The sequence below is a fragment of the Carettochelys insculpta genome, chromosome 2 (genome assembly GCF_033958435.1).
Source record: "Carettochelys insculpta isolate YL-2023 chromosome 2, ASM3395843v1, whole genome shotgun sequence".
In the NCBI taxonomy this organism is placed as follows: domain Eukaryota; kingdom Metazoa; phylum Chordata; order Testudines; family Carettochelyidae; genus Carettochelys; species Carettochelys insculpta.
Window position 1 is genome coordinate 280,508,457 of NC_134138.1, and position 20,195 is coordinate 280,528,651.

At 68.5% G+C, this 20,195-nt stretch overlaps 1 protein-coding gene across 5 annotated transcripts in view; it reads right to left on the reverse strand.

Moving 5' to 3' along the window:
* KCNH2 (potassium voltage-gated channel subfamily H member 2) overlaps positions 1-20,195 on the reverse strand; it is a 115,997-nt gene that overhangs the window by 49,576 nt on the left and 46,226 nt on the right. The gene's annotated exons all lie outside the window — the stretch shown is intronic.

A 20,195-nucleotide genomic window follows, 5' to 3' on the forward strand; every position in this document is an offset into this window, starting at 1 on the left:
GCCCGCCGAGCCCCCTTCCACGAGTGCCGCCCACCGAGCACTTCACTGAGTGTCGCCCGCCGAGCCCTCCCCCGAGTGCCGCCCGCCGAGCCCCCTTCCGCAAGTGCCGCCTGCCGAGCCCTTCACCGAGTGCCGCCCGCCGAGCCCTTCAATGAGCGCCGCCCGCCGAGCCCTCCCCCGAGTGCCGCCCGCCGAGCCCTTCCCCGAGCCCTTCCCCGAGTGCCGCCCGCCGAGCCCCCTTCCCCGAGTGCCGCCCACTGAGCCCTTCACCGAGTGCCGCCCGCCGAGCCCCCTTCCGCGAGTGCCGCCCGCCAAGCCCCCTTCCCCGAGTGCCGCCCGCTGAGCCCTTCACCGAGTCCCGCCTGCCGAGACCCCTTCCGCGAGTGCCGCCCGCCGAGCCCTTCACCGAGTGCCGCCCGCCGAGCCCCCTTCCGCAAGTGACGCCTGCCAAGCCCTTCACTGAGCGCCGCCTGCCGAGCCCTTCACCGAGTGCCGCCCGCCGAGCCCTTCAATGAGCGCCGCCCGCCGAGCCCTCCCCCGAGTGCTGCCCGCTGAGCCCCCTTCCCCGAGTGCCGCCCGCCGAGCCCTTCCCCGAGCCCTTCCCCGAGTGCCGCCCGCCGAGCCCCCTTCCGCGAGTGCTGCCCACTGAGCCCTTCACCGAGTGCCGCTCGCCGAGCCCCCTTCCGCGAGTGCCGCCCGCCAAGCCCCCTTCCCCGAGTGCCGCCCGCTGAGCCCTTCACCGAGTCCCGCCTGACGAGCCCCCTTCCGCGAGTGCCGCCCGCCGAGCCCCCTTCACCGAGTGCCGCCCGCCGAGCCCTCATCCCTGAGCACCACCGCCTGAGCCCCCTTCCCCGAGTGCCACCCGCTGAGCCCCCTTCCCCGAGTGCCTCCCGCTGAGCCCCCTTCACTGAGTGCCGCCCGCCGAGCCCTTCACCAAGTGCCGCCTGCCGAAACCCCTTCCGCGAGTGCCGCCCGCCGAGACCTTCACCGAGTGCCGCCTGCCAAGCCCCCTTCCGCAAGTGCCACCCGCCGAGCCCCCTTCCGCGAGTGCCGCCCGCCGAGCCCTTCACCGAGTGCTGCTTGCTGAGCCCCCTTCCCCGAGTGCCACCCGCCGAGCCCCCTTCCGCAAGTGCCGCTGCCGAGCCCCCTTCCACGAGTGCCGCCTACCGAGCCCTTCAACGAGTGCCGCCCGCCGAGCCCCCTTCCCCGAGTGCCACCTGCCGAGCCCCCTTCCCCGAGTGCCGCCTGCCGAGCCCCCTTCTGCGAGTGCTGCCCGCCAAGCCCTCTCCCGCGTGCCGTCCACCGAGCCCCCTTCCCCGAGTGCCGCCTGCCGAGCCCCCTTCCGCGAGTGCCCCCTGCCGAGCCACCTTCCATGAGTGCCGCCCGCCGAGCCCCCTTTCCCAATGCCACCCGCCGAGCCCTCCCCCGAGTGCCGTCCGCCGAGCCCCCTTCCCCGAGTGCCGCCTGCCGAGCCCCCTTCTGCGAGTGCCGCCCACCCAGCCCCCTTCCCCGAGTGCCGCCCGCTGAGCCCTTCAACGAGTGCCGCCCGCCGAACCCCCTTCCGCGAGTGCCGCCCGCCGAGCCCCCTTCCACGAGTGCTGCCCGCCGAGCCCTTCACCAAGTGCCGCCCGCCGAACCCCCTTCCGCGAGTGCCGCCCGCCGAGCCCTTCACTGAGCGCCGCCCGCCGAGCCCCCTTCCCCGAGTGCCGCCCGCCGAGCCCCCTTCCCCGAGCACCACCCACCGAGCCCCCTTCCCCGAGTGCCGCCCGCTGAGCCCTTCAACGAGTGCCGCCCGCCGAACCCCCTTCCGCGAGTGCCACCCGCCGAGCCCCCTTCCCCGAGTGCCGCCCGCCGAGCCCTTCACCGAGTGCCGCCCACCGAGCCCTCATCCCTGAGCACCACCGAGCCCCTTTCAGCGAGTGCTGCCCGCCGAGCCCCCTTCCGCGAGTGCCGCCCGCCAAGCCCTCGTACTTGAGCACCACTGAGCCCCCTTCACCGAGTGCCGCCCACCGAGCCCCCTTCCGCAAGTGCCGCCCACCGAAACCCCTTCCCTGAGTGCCGCCCGCCGAGCCCTTCACCGAGTGCCACCCGCCGAGCCCTCATCCCTGAGCACCACCCACTGAGCCCCCTTCACCGAGTGCCGCCCGCCGAGCCCCCTTCCACGAGTGCCGCCCACCGAGCACTTCACTGAGTGTCGCCCGCCGAGCCCTCCCCCGAGTGCCGCCCGCCGAGCCCCCTTCCGCAAGTGCCGCCTGCCGAGCCCTTCACCGAGTGCCGCCCGCCGAGCCCTTCAATGAGCGCCGCCCGCCGAGCCCTCCCCCGAGTGCCGCCCGCCGAGCCCTTCCCCGAGCCCTTCCCCGAGTGCCGCCCGCCGAGCCCCCTTCCCCGAGTGCCGCCCACTGAGCCCTTCACCGAGTGCCGCCCGCCGAGCCCCCTTCCGCGAGTGCCGCCCGCCAAGCCCCCTTCCCCGAGTGCCGCCCGCTGAGCCCTTCACCGAGTCCCGCCTGCCGAGACCCCTTCCGCGAGTGCCGCCCGCCGAGCCCTTCACCGAGTGCCGCCCGCCGAGCCCCCTTCCGCAAGTGACGCCTGCCAAGCCCTTCACTGAGCGCCGCCTGCCGAGCCCTTCACCGAGTGCCGCCCGCCGAGCCCTTCAATGAGCGCCGCCCGCCGAGCCCTCCCCCGAGTGCTGCCCGCTGAGCCCCCTTCCCCGAGTGCCGCCCGCCGAGCCCTTCCCCGAGCCCTTCCCCGAGTGCCGCCCGCCGAGCCCCCTTCCGCGAGTGCTGCCCACTGAGCCCTTCACCGAGTGCCGCTCGCCGAGCCCCCTTCCGCGAGTGCCGCCCGCCAAGCCCCCTTCCCCGAGTGCCGCCCGCTGAGCCCTTCACCGAGTCCCGCCTGACGAGCCCCCTTCCGCGAGTGCCGCCCGCCGAGCCCCCTTCACCGAGTGCCGCCCGCCGAGCCCTCATCCCTGAGCACCACCGCCTGAGCCCCCTTCCCCGAGTGCCACCCGCTGAGCCCCCTTCCCCGAGTGCCTCCCGCTGAGCCCCCTTCACTGAGTGCCGCCCGCCGAGCCCTTCACCAAGTGCCGCCTGCCGAAACCCCTTCCGCGAGTGCCGCCCGCCGAGACCTTCACCGAGTGCCGCCTGCCAAGCCCCCTTCCGCAAGTGCCACCCGCCGAGCCCCCTTCCGCGAGTGCCGCCCGCCGAGCCCTTCACCGAGTGCTGCTTGCTGAGCCCCCTTCCCCGAGTGCCACCCGCCGAGCCCCCTTCCGCAAGTGCCGCTGCCGAGCCCCCTTCCACGAGTGCCGCCTACCGAGCCCTTCAACGAGTGCCGCCCGCCGAGCCCCCTTCCCCGAGTGCCACCTGCCGAGCCCCCTTCCCCGAGTGCCGCCTGCCGAGCCCCCTTCTGCGAGTGCTGCCCGCCAAGCCCTCTCCCGCGTGCCGTCCACCGAGCCCCCTTCCCCGAGTGCCGCCTGCCGAGCCCCCTTCCGCGAGTGCCCCCTGCCGAGCCACCTTCCATGAGTGCCGCCCGCCGAGCCCCCTTTCCCAATGCCACCCGCCGAGCCCTCCCCCGAGTGCCGTCCGCCGAGCCCCCTTCCCCGAGTGCCGCCTGCCGAGCCCCCTTCTGCGAGTGCCGCCCACCCAGCCCCCTTCCCCGAGTGCCGCCCGCTGAGCCCTTCAACGAGTGCCGCCCGCCGAACCCCCTTCCGCGAGTGCCGCCCGCCGAGCCCCCTTCCACGAGTGCTGCCCGCCGAGCCCTTCACCAAGTGCCGCCCGCCGAACCCCCTTCCGCGAGTGCCGCCCGCCGAGCCCTTCACTGAGCGCCGCCCGCCGAGCCCCCTTCCCCGAGTGCCGCCCGCCGAGCCCCCTTCCCCGAGCACCACCCACCGAGCCCCCTTCCCCGAGTGCCGCCCGCTGAGCCCTTCAACGAGTGCCGCCCGCCGAACCCCCTTCCGCGAGTGCCACCCGCCGAGCCCCCTTCCCCGAGTGCCGCCCGCCGAGCCCTTCACCGAGTGCCGCCCACCGAGCCCTCATCCCTGAGCACCACCGAGCCCCTTTCAGCGAGTGCTGCCCGCCGAGCCCCCTTCCGCGAGTGCCGCCCGCCAAGCCCTCGTACTTGAGCACCACTGAGCCCCCTTCACCGAGTGCCGCCCACCGAGCCCCCTTCCGCAAGTGCCGCCCACCGAAACCCCTTCCCTGAGTGCCGCCCGCCGAGCCCTTCACCGAGTGCCACCCGCCGAGCCCTCATCCCTGAGCACCACCCACTGAGCCCCCTTCACCGAGTGCCGCCCGCCGAGCCCCCTTCCACGAGTGCCGCCCACCGAGCACTTCACTGAGTGCCGCCCGCCGAGCCCCCTTCCCCGAGTGCCGCCCGCCGAGCCCTTCACCGAGTGCCGCCCACCGAGCCCTCATCCCTGAGCACCACCGAGCCCCTTTCAGCGAGTGCCGCCCGCCAAGCCCTTGTACTTGAGCACCACTGAGCCCCCTTCACCAAGTGCCGCCCGCCGAACCCCCTTCCGCGAGTGCCGCCCGCCGAGCCCTTCACCAAGTGCCGCCCGCCGAGCCCCCTTCCCCGAGTGCCGCCCGCCGAGCCCTTCACCGAGTGCCACCCGCTGAACCCCCTTCCCCGAGTGCCGCCCGCCGAGCCCCCTTCCGCGAGTGCCGCCCGCCGAGCCCTCATCCCTGAGCACCACCCGCCGAGCCCTTCACCGAGTGCCGCCCGCCGAGCCCTTCACCAAGTGCCGCCCGCCGAGCCCCCTTCCCCGAGTGCCGCCCGCCGAGCCCTTCACCGAGTGCCGCCCGCCGAACCCCCTTCCCCGAGTGCCGCCCGCCGAGCCCCCTTCCGCGAGTGCCGCCCGCCGAGCCCTCATCCCTGAGCACCACCCGCCGAGCCCTTCACCGAGTGCCGCCCGCCGAGCCCCCTTCCGCGAGTGCCGCCCGCCGAGCCCCCTTCCCCGAGTGCCGCCCGCCGAGCCCCCTTCCGCGAGTGCCGCCCGCCGAGCCCTCATCCCTGAGCACCACCGAGCCCCTTTCAGCGAGTGCTGCCCGCCGAGCCCCCTTCCGCGAGTGCCGCCCGCCAAGCCCTCGTACTTGAGCACCACTGAGCCCCCTTCACCGAGTGCCGCCCACCGAGCCCCCTTCCGCAAGTGCCGCCCACCGAAACCCCTTCCCTGAGTGCCGCCCGCCGAGCCCTTCACCGAGTGCCACCCGCCGAGCCCTCATCCCTGAGCACCACCCACTGAGCCCCCTTCACCGAGTGCCGCCCGCCGAGCCCCCTTCCACGAGTGCCGCCCACCGAGCACTTCACTGAGTGCCGCCCGCCGAGCCCCCTTCCCCGAGTGCCGCCCGCCGAGCCCTTCACCGAGTGCCGCCCACCGAGCCCTCATCCCTGAGCATCACCGAGCCCCTTTCAGCGAGTGCCGCCCGCCAAGCCCTTGTACTTGAGCACCACTGAGCCCCCTTCACCAAGTGCCGCCCGCCGAACCCCCTTCCGCGAGTGCCGCCCGCCGAGCCCTTCACCAAGTGCCGCCCGCCGAGCCCCCTTCCCCGAGTGCCGCCCGCCGAGCCCTTCACCGAGTGCCACCCGCTGAACCCCCTTCCCCGAGTGCCGCCCGCCGAGCCCCCTTCCGCGAGTGCCGCCCGCCGAGCCCTCATCCCTGAGCACCACCCGCCGAGCCCTTCACCGAGTGCCGCCCGCCGAGCCCTTCACCAAGTGCCGCCCGCCGAGCCCCCTTCCCCGAGTGCCGCCCGCCGAGCCCTTCACCGAGTGCCGCCCGCCGAACCCCCTTCCCCGAGTGCCGCCCGCCGAGCCCCCTTCCGCGAGTGCCGCCCGCCGAGCCCTCATCCCTGAGCACCACCCGCCGAGCCCTTCACCGAGTGCCGCCCGCCGAGCCCCCTTCCGCGAGTGCCGCCCGCCGAGCCCCCTTCCCCGAGTGCCGCCCGCCGAGCCCCCTTCCGCGAGTGCCGCCCGCCGAGCCCTCATCCCTGAGCACCACCCGCCGAGCCCTTCACCGAGTGCCGCCCGCCGAGCCCCCTTCCGCGAGTGCCGCCCGCCGAGCCCCCTTCCCCGAGTGCCGCCCGCCGAGCCCTTCACCGAGTGCCGCCCGCCGAGCCCCCTTCCGCGAGTGCCGCCCGCCGAGCCCTTCACCGAGTGCCGCCCACCGAGCCCTCATCCCTGAGCACCACCGAGCCCCTTTCAGCGAGTGCCGCCCGCCGAGCCCCCTTCCGCGAGTGCCGCCCGCCAAGCCCTCGTACTTGAGCACCACTGAGCCCCCTTCACCGAGTGCCGCCCACCGAGCCCCCTTCCGCAAGTGCCGCCCACCGAAACCCCTTCCTCGAGTGCCGCCCGCCGAGCCCTTCACCGAGTGCCACCCACCGAGCCCTCATCCCTGAGCACCACCCACTGAGCCCCCTTCACCGAGTGCCGCCCGCCGAGCCCTCTTCCACGAGTGCCGCCCACCGAGCACTTCACTGAGTGTCGCCCGCCGAGCCCTCCCCCGAGTGCCGCCCGCCGAGCCCCCTTCCGCAAGTGCCGCCTGCCGAGCCCTTCACCGAGTGCCGCCCGCCGAGCCCTTCAATGAGCGCCGCCCGCCGAGCCCTCCCCCGAGTGCCGCCCGCCGAGCCCTTCCCCGAGCCCTTCCCCGAGTGCCGCCTGCCGAGCCCCCTTCCCCGAGTGCCGCCCACTGAGCCCTTCACCGAGTGCCGCCCGCCGAGCCCCCTTCCGCGAGTGCCGCCCGCCAAGCCCCCTTCCCCGAGTGCCGCCCGCTGAGCCCTTCACCGAGTCCCGCCTGCCGAGCCCCCTTCCGCGAGTGCCGCCCGCCGAGCCCTTCACCGAGTGCCGCCCGCCGAGCCCCCTTCCGCAAGTGCCGCCTGCCAAGCCCTTCACTGAGCGCCGCCTGCCGAGCCCTTCACCGAGTGCCGCCCGCCGAGCCCTTCAATGAGCGCCGCCCGCCGAACCCTCCCCCGAGTGCTGCCCGCTGAGCCCCCTTCCCCGAGTGCCGCCCGCCGAGCCCTTCCCCGAGCCCTTCCCCGAGTGCCGCCCGCCGAGCCCCCTTCCGCGAGTGCTGCCCACTGAGCCCTTCACCGAGTGCCGCTCACCGAGCCCCCTTCCGCGAGTGCCGCCCGCCAAGCCCCCTTCCCCGAGTGCCGCCCGCTGAGCCCTTCACCGAGTCCCGCCTGCCGAGCCCCCTTCCGCGAGTGCCGCCCGCCGAGCCCTCATCCCTGAGCACCACCGCCTGAGCCCCCTTCCCCGAGTGCCACCCGCTGAGCCCTTCACCGAGTGCCGCCCGCCGAGCCCCCTTCCGCGAGTGCCGCCCGCCAAGCCCCCTTCCCCGAGTGCCGCCCACTGAGCCCTTCACCGAGTGCCGCCCGCCGAGCCCCCTTCCGCGAGTGCCGCCCGCCAAGCCCCCTTCCCCGAGTGCCGCCCGCTGAGCCCTTCACCGAGTCCCGCCTGCCGAGCCCCCTTCCGCGAGTGCCGCCCACCGAGCCCCCTTCACCGAATGCCGCCCGCCGAGCCCTCATCCCTGAGCACCACCGCCTGAGCCCCCTTCCCCGAGTGCCACCCGCTGAGCCCCCTTCCCCGAGTGCCTCCCACTGAGCCCCCTTCACTGAGTGCCGCCCGCCGAGCCCTTCACCAAGTGCCGCCTGCCGAAACCCCTTCCGCGAGTGCCGCCCGCCGAGACCTTCACCGAGTGCCGCCTGCCAAGCCCCCTTCCGCAAGTGCCACCCGCTGAGCCCCCTTCCGCGAGTGCCGCCCGCCGAGCCCTTCACCGAGTGCCGCCCGCCGAGCCCTTCACCGGGTGCCGCTTGCTGAGCCCCCTTCCCCGAGTGCCACCCGCCGAGCCCCCTTCCGCAAGTGCCGCTGCCGAGCCCCCTTCCACGAGTGCCGCCTGCCGAGCCCTTCACCGAGTGCCACCCGCCGAGCCCCCTTCCCCGAGTGCCACCTGCCGAGCCCCCTTCCCCGAGTGCCGCCTGCCGAGCCCCCTTCTGCGAGTGCTGCCCGCCAAGCCCTCCCCCGCGTGCCGCCCGCCGAGCCCCCTTCCCCGAGTGCCGCCTGCCGAGCCCCCTTCCGCGAGTGCCCCCTGCCGAGCCCCCTTTCCCAATGCCACCCGCCGAGCCCTCCCCTGAGTGCCGTCCGCCGAGCCCCCTTCCCCGAGTGCCGCCTGCCGAGCCCTTCACCGAGTGCCGCCTGCCGAGCCCCCTTCTGCGAGTGCCGCCCGCCCAGCCCCCTTCCCCGAGTGCCGCCCGCCGAGCCCCCTTCCCCGAGTGCCACCCGCCGAGCCCCCTTCTGCGATTGCTGCCCGCCGAGCCCTCCCCCGAGTGCCGCCCGCCGAGCCCCCTTCCCCGAGTGCCGCCTGCCGAGCCCCCTTCCACGAGTGCCGCCCGCCGAGCCCCCTTTCCCAATGCCACCCGCCGAGCCCTCCCCCGAGTGCCGCCCGCTGAGCCCCCTTCCCCGAGTGCCGCTGGCCGAGCCCCCTTTCCCAATGCCACCCGCCGAGCCCCCTTCTGCGAGTGCCGCCCGCCGAGCCCCCTTTCCCAATGTCACCCGCCGAGTCCCCTTCTGCGAGTGCCGCCCGCTGAGCCCCCTTCTGCGAGTGCCGCCTGCCGAGCCCCCTTCTGCGAGTGCCACCCGCCGAGCCCTCCCCCAAGTGCCGCCCGCTGAGCCCCCTTCCGCAAGTGCCGCCCGCCGAGCCCCCTTTCCCAATGCCACCCGCCGAGCCCTTCCCCGAGTGCCGCCCGCCGAGCCCCCTTCCCCGAGTGCCGCTGGCCGAGTCCCCTTCCGCGAGTGCCGCCCGCCGAGCCCCCTTCCCTCGGTGACACCCACCAAGTACCCTTTCCCTGGCACCACCAGCTGAGCCCCCTTTCCCTGGCGCTACCCACTGAGCCCCCCTCCCTGAGCAGGGAGCCATCAGGGCTGCAGGGGTGGACAGGTGGGTGTGGTGGGCAGTTAGCTGCCCCTGGTATTGGGGCTGCATGCAGGCCGGGTCTGTCAGGGCTGCAGGGGTGGGCAGGAGCAGTGCCCATGGCTGGCGAGGGCCCGACTCACTGGCCTGTGTTTGGGCAGTAGGAAGGGGAGGCTGATGGGGGGTCTGGGGAGCAGACCTTCCACAAGGCGCTACTGCGGGGGGTCCCTGCAGCTCTGTCTGCTCCCAGCAGCAGCCTGTGCTCAGCCCGAGGCAGCTCCTGACCTGACACTGCACCCTGCTGCAGGAGGGGGCTGGGGAGGGCGGGTGACGTGCTGCATGCTGCCTGGGGCCAGCAGAGCCCCAGCACTGCCAGGCGAGGTGCATGAGCTGCTGCCTGGCTCTGGGACACCCCAGCAGCTGCTCCCCTGGCCCAGGCCCCTCCCGCACTGCACGGCCTGGCAGCTGGGCACTGTCGACAAGTTCAGCCATGGTGGCCCTGCAGCAGGGGCGGTGCCGGCCAGTCAGCACCCACAAGCTGGCCTTCGCCGGCCCCGCAGCCTGGGGGCTTTGGCAGGAGGGTGAGGCACGCAGGCCCTGCTAAGGGACAGCAGCACAGCCTCGCTCCGGTCCTCCTGGCAAGTGCCAGTCGCTCGGGCTCTGGGAGCCACTGCACGGCCCCCGCGTTCTTCACACTGCCGAGGGCTCTGCCAGCAACCGCCATCTGCTCCCAGAACCGCCTTCTCCCTCACCAGAACCAGGTTCAGCACACGCAGCCGCGCAGGAAACCTCGGCTGCGTCATTAGCGCCAGACTCGCCTGCACCCCGACAGCCGGGCTCCTCCCGCGGAGGGACCCTCCACTGTTTGCTCCATTGCCAGACCAGCTGGTGGCTGGGCCCGCCTGTGGAGGGGCACACCACCGATGGCCGGGGCATAGCCAGGCATTCACTCCGCACGCACGGGGGTCAACACCCCCGACTCACACCAGTACGGTGCCAGGCGTGCCGGGCCGCTCCACTCCCACTGGTGAGAGAGGGAAAGCGGCCAGGCCCGTCGCTCCCAGGTGCCGCGAGTCAGGAAGCTGCCGGACTCAGCAGTCGCGGGTCATCTTCCCCGCCTCAAAGAGCTGGGTTCTCGTGGCAGCTGGTGCCCTCTCCTGCACAGTGCAGCAGCTCTTCTGCCCCCCCCGTCTGAAACAGGCTGTGCAGCACATTGTGAGGGGGGATGGACTCCCACAACCCTGGGGCGGGAGGGGACCTCAGGAGGTCATCTAGTCCAGCCCCTGCCCAAAGCAGGACCAACCCCCACTAAGGCAGCCCAGCCGGGACTTAAACACCTCCAGGGGTGGAGAATCCACCACCTCTCCAGGCAACGCATTCCAGTGCTTCACCTCCCGCCTGGGGAAAGGGTTTTTCCTAATATCCAACCTGCTCCTCTCCCTCTGTAACATCAGACCATTGCTCCTTGTTCTGCCACCTGACACCACTGAGAACAGCCTCTCTCCACCCTCGTGCATCTGACGAAGCAGGTCTTTGCCCACAAAAGCTTATGCTCCAGAATATCTGTTAGTCTATAAGGTGCCACAAGACTTGTTGCTGTTCTCCAAGCTACAGACTAACACGGCTCCTCTCTGATACTTGTCACATGACTGGATTTTTACGTTGGACACGGAGGCCGTTTTATGGTTCCGGTGTATCTACTGGCCCAAATACTGGGCTGGGGGCAGAGCGTGTCTAATGAAAGCTGAGGATTCCCTGAATCTACGTCTGCTGCTTATGAGCCTTCCAACTGCTTCAAAATAAATTCCTTGAGGATCCCCTCCATGATTTTTCCGGGGACTGAGCTGAGGCTGACCGGTCTGTAGTTCCCTGGATTGTCCTTCTCTCCTTTTTTAAAGGCAGGCACCACATTTGCCTTTTTCCAATCAGGCAGCACCTCTCCTGAGCTCCATGAGTTTTCAAAAGATGGGCAAAGGCTCTGCAATGACATCTGCCAATCCCCTCAGCACCCTTGGGTGCATTAAATCCAGACCCACAGATCTGTGTGTGTAACTTTTCTAAATATCCCATAACCTGTTGTTTCCCCACAAAGGGCTGCCTCCCCGCTTCCCATACTGCACTGCCTAGCGCTGTAGTGTGGGAGCTGACCCTGTCCATGAAGACTGAGGCAAAAAAAGCGTTGAGTGCTTCAGCTTTTCCCACATCATGTCACTAGGTTACCTCCCTCATCCAGTAAGAGCCCCACATCCCCCGATAACCCTCTGCTTGTTAACATGCCTGTAGAAACCCTTCTTGGTGCCCTTCACATCCCTTGCCAGCTGCAGTTCCACTTTTGCTTTCGCTTTCCTGATTACTGCCCGGCATTCTCCAGCCATATGTTTATACTCCTCCTTAGTCAGCTGTCCACGTTTCCAGCTCTTATACGCATCATTTTTGGAGTTTAAGCTGACCAAGGACTTCTCTGTTAAGCCAAGCTGATCGCCTGCCATATTTGCTTTTCTGGCTGAACATCAGGATGTTTTGATCCTGTGCTTTCTACAAGGCTTCTGTACTGGCAGGTCTCCTGAACTCCTTTCCCCTTCATATCAGCTTCCCAGGGGAGCCTGCCCGTCAGCTCTCTCAGGGAGTCGTAGTCGGCTCTTCTGAAATCAAGCATCTCTATATTACTGCTCATCCTTCTTCCTTTCATCAGGATCCTGAACTCTACCATCTCGTGGTCGCTGCAGCCCAGGTTGCCACCCGCTTCTGTTTCTCCTACTAGTTCTTCCCTGTTTGTCAGCAGCAGGTCAAGCTGCACATGGGCCTGGTCGGCTCCATCAGCACTTGTACCAGGAAGTTATCCCCAGCCTTCTCCAAAAACTTCCTGGATTGTCTGGGCATTGCTGGTCTCCCAAGAACTGCCTGGAGACAAACGCCCCGGAGGCCTGGGAAGGGGCGATGGCCCAGCACCGCCCCGCCACCACTCGCCAGGCCCTATGGCAGGTGACGCATCCGGCACTGCCAGGCTGTGCTCTTCGCCAGGCTCTGGGGTCTGAGAATCATAGACTCATAGAACACTAGGACTGGATGGGACCTCAGGAGGCCATCGAGTCCAGCCCCCTGCCCCAATGGCAGGACCAAGTACTGTCTAAACCATCCCTGATAGACATCTGTCTAACCTGTTCTTAAATATCTCCAGTGATGCAGATTCCACAACCTCCCTTGGCAATTTATTCCCGTTTGACCACCCTGACAGTTAGGAACTTTTTCCTAATGTCCAACCCAAACCTCCCTTGCTGCAGTTTAAGCCCATTGCCTCTTGTTCTATCCTCAGAGGCAAAGAAGAGCAAGTTTTCTCCCTCCTTATGACACCCTTTTAGATGCCTGAAAACCACTATCATGTCTCCCCTCAATCTCCTCTTTTCCAAGCCCAGTTCTTTCAGCCTTTCTTCATAGGTCATGTTCTCTAGACCTTTAATCATTCTTGCCTCTCTTTTCTGGACCCTCTCTAGTTTCTCCACATCTTTCTTGAACTGCGGTGCCCAGAACCGGACACAATACTCCAGCTGAGGCCTAACCAGCGCAGAGTAGAGCGGGAGAACGACTTCTCGTGTCTTGTTCACAACACACCTGTTAATGCATCCCAGAATCATGTTTGCTTTTATTGCTACAGCATCACACTGTTGACTCATATTTAGCTTGTAGTTCATTATAACCCCTAGATCCCTTTCTGCCATTCTCCTTCCTAGGCAGTCTCTCTCCATTCTGTATGTGTGAAACTGATCCTTCCTTCCTAACTGGAGCACTTTGCATTTGTCTTTATTAAGCTTCCTCCTGTTTACCTCAGACCATTTCTCCTATTTGTCCAGATCATTTTGAAGTATGACCCTATCCTCCAAAGCAGTTGCAACCCCTCCCAGCTTGGGATCATCTGCAAACTTAATAAGCGTAGTGTCTATGCCAATATCTAAATCATTGATGAAGATATTCGTAGAATCATAGAACAATAGAGCTGGAAGAGACCTAAAAAAGCCATCAAGTCCCAACCCCCTGCTCTAAGCAGGGCCAAACCCATCAGATCAGCCCCGCCAGGGCTTTGTCTAGGAGAGACTTAAACACCTCCAGGGATGGAGACTCCACTACGTCCCTGGGTAGAACATTCCAATGCTTCACCAGCCTCCTAGTGAAAAAGTTTTTCCTAATGTTCAACCTGGACCTTCCCAACCGCAACTTGAGACCATTGTTCCGTGTTCTGCCATCCGTGACCACTGTGAACAGCCTCTCTCCAGCCTCCCTTCAGTAAGTTGGCCAGGCCAGGGAGAGCTGCAGGGACCCCATACCCGCAGCAGGGCCCTGTGTGAAGGGGTGCACCCCTGCCCCCTGTACTAACAAGTGCAGCCCGGTCCCCCGTCACAGCCCCCCAGCTCTGCCCTGGCTCCTCACTGGCGCCCTCGCTCAGAGGTCTGTGCCAAGCACGCAGGGGAGCCAGATGCTGAGCTCTGGACAGGCGGCGCCTCGAACTTGTTACTGGACCCTGCCCAGCCCCAGCCCCCTGCAGACAAACCTACACACAGTGCCCCGGAACCCAGCCGCCCCGAGCCCCCTGCAAACCCGAGCCCCCACCCCAGCCTGGGGCACATGGGGAGCGGAGACGCTCTCCCCAGGGCATGGAACCGGACACCAAGCAGGCAAACAGCTCGAGCAAAGAGGGCTGCTCTTCTCCAGCCCAGGACCGCAGAGCCAGCCAGGCCCAGGGGCCGAGCGATCCCTGCCTGCAACTCTGGGGGGAAACGCAGGGCGCTGGCAGGGCCAAGTGGCAGGGTACAGGGTCTGACACGGGTACAGGGAGACCCGGCAGGAGGCCCCACAGTATCCAGATCTCACTGGAGCAGCTGGCCCAGCCCCTGCTCCCCCAGCCCAGGTACATCAGCCCCTCTGCGCCCCTCGGCCCTGCTCCACTGCTTTCCCCACAACCCCGAGGGCCTCTCCTGGTACAGCCCCAGCGGGAGAGCGCCCCCCCCATGCCGGCTGCCTGCCTGCAGTGAGCCAGGGGAAGGGACATGTCATCCACCCCTGCCTGGAGCCCAGACCTCCCCCCGGCTGGGTTCAGAGCCAGCAGCCCCTGCTCCCCTTGGCCAGACCCCAAACACGGCCCCTGCCCAGCACCCGGCCCGCAGCGGCTCCCCCAGGCCCCTTGGGACATTACGGGAGCGTCCCAACAATTAGGAAGCTGTTTCTGTGACCGTTGCACATCGCGGCGCCAAATCTTGCGCTGGGGGGTCCAAGTGAGGGGTCTGCTGAAAGCTGGCGACGCCCTGAGCCTGTCCGTGTGACTGTACGTCTGCACCCCGCTCGCAGGAGGAGTTACAGCTACTGGCGTTGTACCCGGACCAGAAACGTTCCGATGGGAGGTGCGACCAGCCCCCGTCAGGCGACCTGGGCCGAGCAGTGGGTTGAGATCGGACGCCCAGACCTTGATTGGGCAGACGATGGAAACGGCTGGGGCCGTGCGGGCAGCGACCAGCGGCCACCTGCCCAGGTGACCCTCCACTGCCTATGGAAGAGAGGAGTTTTCCCTCAGCTAACCGATGGCCTGGCAGTGGCCAGTCCTCACTCTCCGGCCTGCATGAACTGCGCCTGTGTGACCGGGGGTCCCACTCCTGGGGTGTCCTCAGAGACTCTCCAGAAATCAGCACAGAACGTCGCTGGCGGCACCTGTAGCTGCAATCGATGTATGTAAAGTACCACTAACAGGTCTCCCCCCAGCTTCTTCCTTCCTTTGGTACTAAACCTTTAGACGTTAGATTGTAAAGGTTGGCCCAGCACGGTGATGTGGGTCGGGTCCGTGTACATCCTGAGCTGGAGCTGGGGCTGGGGCTGGGGCTGGGGCTGGACCCTTTGGGGGCTGGAAGAATCTGCGTGGAGTTGGTGAAATGGGTTTTACCCACCTCTCCCCTGAGGAGCGGGGGGCACTGGGTGGGCGTCTGAAGCGGCTGGGCAGTCTGGGGGTTTGCTGGGGTGGCTCTGGCTGGCCAGGGGGGCTGTGGAGGCTGCGTGGATCTGCCTCGGTGAGCAGGAAATCCCAGACCGGGCTGTAACTGGCCCAGATTTAAGCAAGTTTCCCTGGGTTGGTGCCCTCAGCTGTACCCAGAAACCCCCAAAACCTTACAGCCCCCCAAAACGCCCCAGGCCCCATCAGAGCCCACCCGACAGGACCCTCCGTGACACAGCATCGGCCCTTGGTGCTGGCCACACCGGAAAAGGAATAAGCTGCCCCCACCCCTGGCCCCCTCACCAATGAACTCCCCAGCATGGCAGCTCCCCCTTCCCCCACGCCTGCTGGCCGCAGACGCAGCAGGCTCCACGGCAGCAAATCGCAGGCTGCTGCAGGGTCTGCCGGGCTCGGCCCAGAGCAGCCAGAACTGCTCCACCGGTGCCCCCAACTCCCGACCCACAGTCCCTGCCAGCCCAGCCCTGGGCGTTAGCCCCCCAGCTCTGCCAGTGCCTCTCACTCTGCCCCAGCAGTCCAGCCTGGGCGGGTTCAGCTAACAACCCAAAACCGGGTGCAAATGCAGCTCTCTCTGAATACACTCCCATCCGGCCTGGCGCCTCAGGGCAGCTGCACGTGCAGAGCCTGGCGCGGGGCTGGGCAGGACTCAGAGCACAGCCAGGGGAGTCTCCTCACCCAAAGCCATCCAGACGCCAGTCCCAGTGCTGGATGGGAGCTGGCGCCCCCCGAGGGGACAGGCCGTGGTCCCACCCCACCTCCCAGCCGCGCCCCAGGGTGGGAGCCGCGCCCCTGGAGGGGACAGGCCCTGGGCCACGTCCCGCCCCCAGCCGCTCCCCAGGGTGGGAACTGCGCCCCTCAAGGAGACAGGCCCTACCACGTCCCCCCCCACACCAGCCGCTCCCCAGGGTGGGAGCCGCGCCCCTCGAGGGGACAGGCCCTGGGCCACGTCCTGCCCCCAGCCGCTCCCCAGGGTGGGAGCCGTGCCCCTCGAGGGGACAGGCCCTACCACGTCCCCCCCCACACCAGCCGCTCCCCAGGGTGGGAGCCGCGCCCCTCGAGGGGACAGGCCCTGGGCCACGTCCCGCCCCCAGCCGCTCCCCAGGGTGGGAGCCGCGCCCCTGGAGGGGACAGGCCCTGGGCCACGTCCCGCCCCCAGCCGCTCCCCAGGGTGGGAACTGCGCCCCTCGAGGGGACAGGCCCTGGGCCACGTCCCGCCCCCAGCCGCTCCCCAGGGTGGGAGCCACGCCCCTCGAGGGGACAGGCCCTGGGCCACGTCCTGCCCCCAGCCGCTCCCCAGGGTGGGAGCCGTGCCCCTCGAGGGGACAGGCCCTACCATGTCCCCCCCCACACCAGCCGCTCCCCAGGGTGGGAGCCACGCCCCTCGAGGGGACAGGCCCTACCTTCTCCTCCCGGCCCTGCCCAGCTCTGCAGGGGGCATCGCCTTTCAGGCACAGGCAAGTGCCACCCAGGGAGATGGCGGGCATGGGGCCCGCTCTGGCCTGGGGGGTGGCGCTGGGGTGGCCGGAGAACTCCTGGAGCAGCTGCAGGAGGGGAGCCAGCATCCTCACGTCTGCCCTGGGCGCCAGGCTGAGCCCATGGTGCGGCGTCCAGCTCACCCCAAGCCACATGCCCGGGGGCACCCACTGCGCGGCTGTGCAGAGCCAGCTGTGGGCAGCTCCCCGTGGGGAGACAGGACGGCGCGACTGACAGCGCCGCAGCCAGCCAGAGCCGCACCGCCAAGAGTGCAGAGGAAAATTATTGGGGCGGAAATTTTACCCAGCCTGCTCCGCTCTCACAGCAGCAGAAAAGCCAGCAGGCGCTGGGCCAGACCCGGCACCCTCCACCCTGCCGCCGTTAACCCTGAGACAGCCGGGCTCCGGGCCGGTGACCGCCCCCCGGCCCCTCTTGGGGAAGCACCCCTGGGCCCGCTGCCCCCGGCTCTTCCGTGGTGCTGGGGCGAAGGGAGGCTAGTCCTGTCCCCAGGGAGAGGGATGGCTCCAGGGAGCCTGCAGGCACTGGCAAGAGGGGCCCGAGCAGAGCCGCTGGCAGCTGGGGCAGGGCAGCAGCCCAGGAGCGTCTGGGGTGAGACCAAGGGGTGGGCAAAGGGGGTTGAGGAGCCTGGTGCAGGCTGTCGCTGGGGTGAGGAGGCCAGCTGGCTGTACGCAGGAGAGCGCGTGTGCGGCAGCAGCGGGGGAGTCCCCCACCAGGGCACAGGGCATGTGTGTAGGGAGCCCCACAGGGACCGTGGGCATGTGCCTGCCCCAGCCAGGAGCTCACAGCACTGGCTGAGATTGCAGTTCTCCACCTCTGCAGAGGTGTGTGCGTAGCCAGGTGTATCAGTGCAAGAACCCGCCTGTGCCCCCCCACGGGCGTGCGAGAGCCTCCCCACGCACCCCCACGTGCTAGAGCCTGCCCGTGCCCTGCAGGTGAGAGCCTGGCTGCCCCACGTGTGAGAGCCTGCCCACGCCCCCCCCGCGTGCGAGAGCCTCCCCATGCCCCCCCACATGCGAGAGCCTGCCCATGCCCCCCCGCGTGTGAGAGAGCCTCCCCACACACCCCCACGTGCGAGAGCCTGCCCGTGCCTCCCCACGTGCGTGCGAGAGCCTGCCCGTGCCCTGCAGGTGGGAGTCTGGCCCCCCCCACATGAGAGCCTCCCCACGCCCCCCCATGTGCAACAGCCTGCCCGTGTCCCCCGTGCATGCGTGCGACAGCCTGCCCGTGCCCTGCAGGAGAGAGCCTGGCTGCCCCACGTGTGAGAGCCTCTCCACACACCCCCACGTGCTAGAGCCTGCCCGTGCCCTGCAGGTGAGAGCCTGGCTGCCCCACGTGTGAGAGCCTGCCCATGCCCCCCCGCGTGTGAGAGAGCCTGCCCGTGCCTCCCCGCGTGTGAGAGAGCCTCCCCACACACCCCCACGTGCGAGAGCCTGCCTGTGCCTCCCCACGTGCGTGCGAGAGCCTGCCCGTGCCCTGCAGGAGAGAGCCTGCCCCCCATGTGAGAGCCTCTCCACACACCCCCACGTGCGAGAGCCTGCCCGTGCCCTGCAGGTGAGAGCCTGCCCCCCGTATAAGAGCCTCCCCCACCCGCCCACGTGCGAGAGCCTGCCCGTGCCCCCCGCACATGCGTGTGACAGCCTGCCCGTGCCCTGCAGGTGAGAGCCTGCCCCCCCGTATAAGAGCCTCCCCCACCCGCCCACGTGCGAGAGCCTGCCCGTGCCCCCCCCACGTGTGCGCGAGAGCCTGAGCAGCTGAAGTCCCAGGATGGGGTCTCCTGCAGGCAGCCCTGCATAGGATGGACTCCAGGTACCTCCCTCTGGGGCAGTGCCCCCCCAGGCCGTCCCCAGAGAGGTCCAGGCAGGGCTCCTGTCCCACTCCGGGCAGGTCGGGGCAGGGCAGGGCACAGGGCAGCATGTGTGTCTGTGTGGTACAGGACATGGGGGGTTGGGTCGCAGCAAGGGGGCAGGGGCCTGGGGCAGAGCCGGGGGCCTGCAGGAGTCTCCATGGTTGCCACCGGCTGCCCCACGGCACTATCCCTTTAAGAGGGGCAGCTGGGGGCCTGCGGGAGCAAGGAACCCCCCATAGCGCTGGCTCCAGCGGCACTGCATGGGCCAGAGCCCGTCTGCGCCAGGCTAGCGCTGGTTCCCCCCGTGCCCTGCCGCCCGCCCCAGCCTGGGGCTCCCCCCTGCCCTGCCGCCCGGCACAGCCTGGGGCTCCCCCCTGCCCTGCCGCCCGCCCCAGCCTGGGGCTCCCCCCGTGCCCTGCCGCCCGCCCCAGCCTGGGGCTCCCCCCTGCCCTGCCGCCCGGCACAGCCTGGGGCTCCCCCCGTGCCCTGCCGCCCGCCCCAGCCCGGCACAGTCAGGGGCTGCCCTGCGGGAAGCTGTGATTGTGCAGGGCTGGGGCGGCTGGGGCACTAGGGGAGGCTGGGGCTGTGCAGAGAGTGGGGTGGGGCTCAGCAGGGGGTACTGGACTGTGGGGGGTGCACACACCCACAGAGCCACAAACACTCCCTACAGGTACAAGCAACCACCCCACCCACACATGCACACAGAGCCGCATACAACTGTCCAGCTACACAACCACACCATGCACAGACCCACAAAAACCCCTCCAGCTACACAACCACGCCATGCACACCCCCCACACGCACAGACTCACAAACATGCCATGCACAACCCCCACACGCAGACTCACAAACACACCAGGCACACACCCCCACACAGACCCAAACACCCTTCCAGCTACACAACCACACCATGCACACCCCCCATGCACAGACCCACAAACACCCCTCTAGAAACACAACCACGCCACGCACACCCCCCATACGCACAGACTCACAAACACGCCAGGCACACACCCCCACACAGACCCAAACACCCTTCCAGCTACACAACCACACCATGCACACCCCCCATGCACAGACCCACAAACACCCCTCTAGAAACACAACCATGCCACGCACACCCCCCACACGCACAGACTCACAAACATGCCATGGACACACTCCCCACAGACCCAAACACCATTCCAGATAAACAACCACACCATGCACACCCCCACACGCAGACTCACAAACGCCATGCACACCCCCCATGCACAGACCCACAAACACCCCTCCAGATACACAACCACACCATGCACACCCCCCACATGCAGACTCACAAACACACCATGTACACCCCCCCATGCACAGACCCACAAACACCCCTCCAGATACACAACCACACCATGCACACCCCCCACACGCACAGACTCACAACCACGCCATGCACAGACCCACAAACACCCCTCCAGATACACAACCACACCATGCACACCCCCCACACGCAGACTCACAACCACACCATGCACACCCCACATGCACAGACCCACAAACACCCCTCCAGATACACAACCACACCATGCACACCCTCCACACGCAGACTCACAAACACACCATGCACACCCCCCATGCACAGACCCACAAACACCCCTCCAGATACACAACCATGCCTGCACACACACCCCCACACACAGACCCACAAACACCCACTGCAGATGCACATGACCACCCCACACCCCGAGCCAGCACCCACCTGCAGAGGCACCCAGGAGCAGGGCTGGTACCCCAGGCTGGGGGAGCAGGGCTTTGGCCAGGGAGCTCGGGCGCCATGGGGTGCCCAGGGGGCAGACATGCCCGTCGCAGAGCAGGCAGTCAGCACTTAGGTCCTGGTGCCCTCATGTCCAGCGGCAGGACTGGCAGCCAGCCCAGGGCTGGGGCTCCTCTCGCCCTCGGCAGCCCAGGCGGCACTCACCTGGCCCACACCAGCT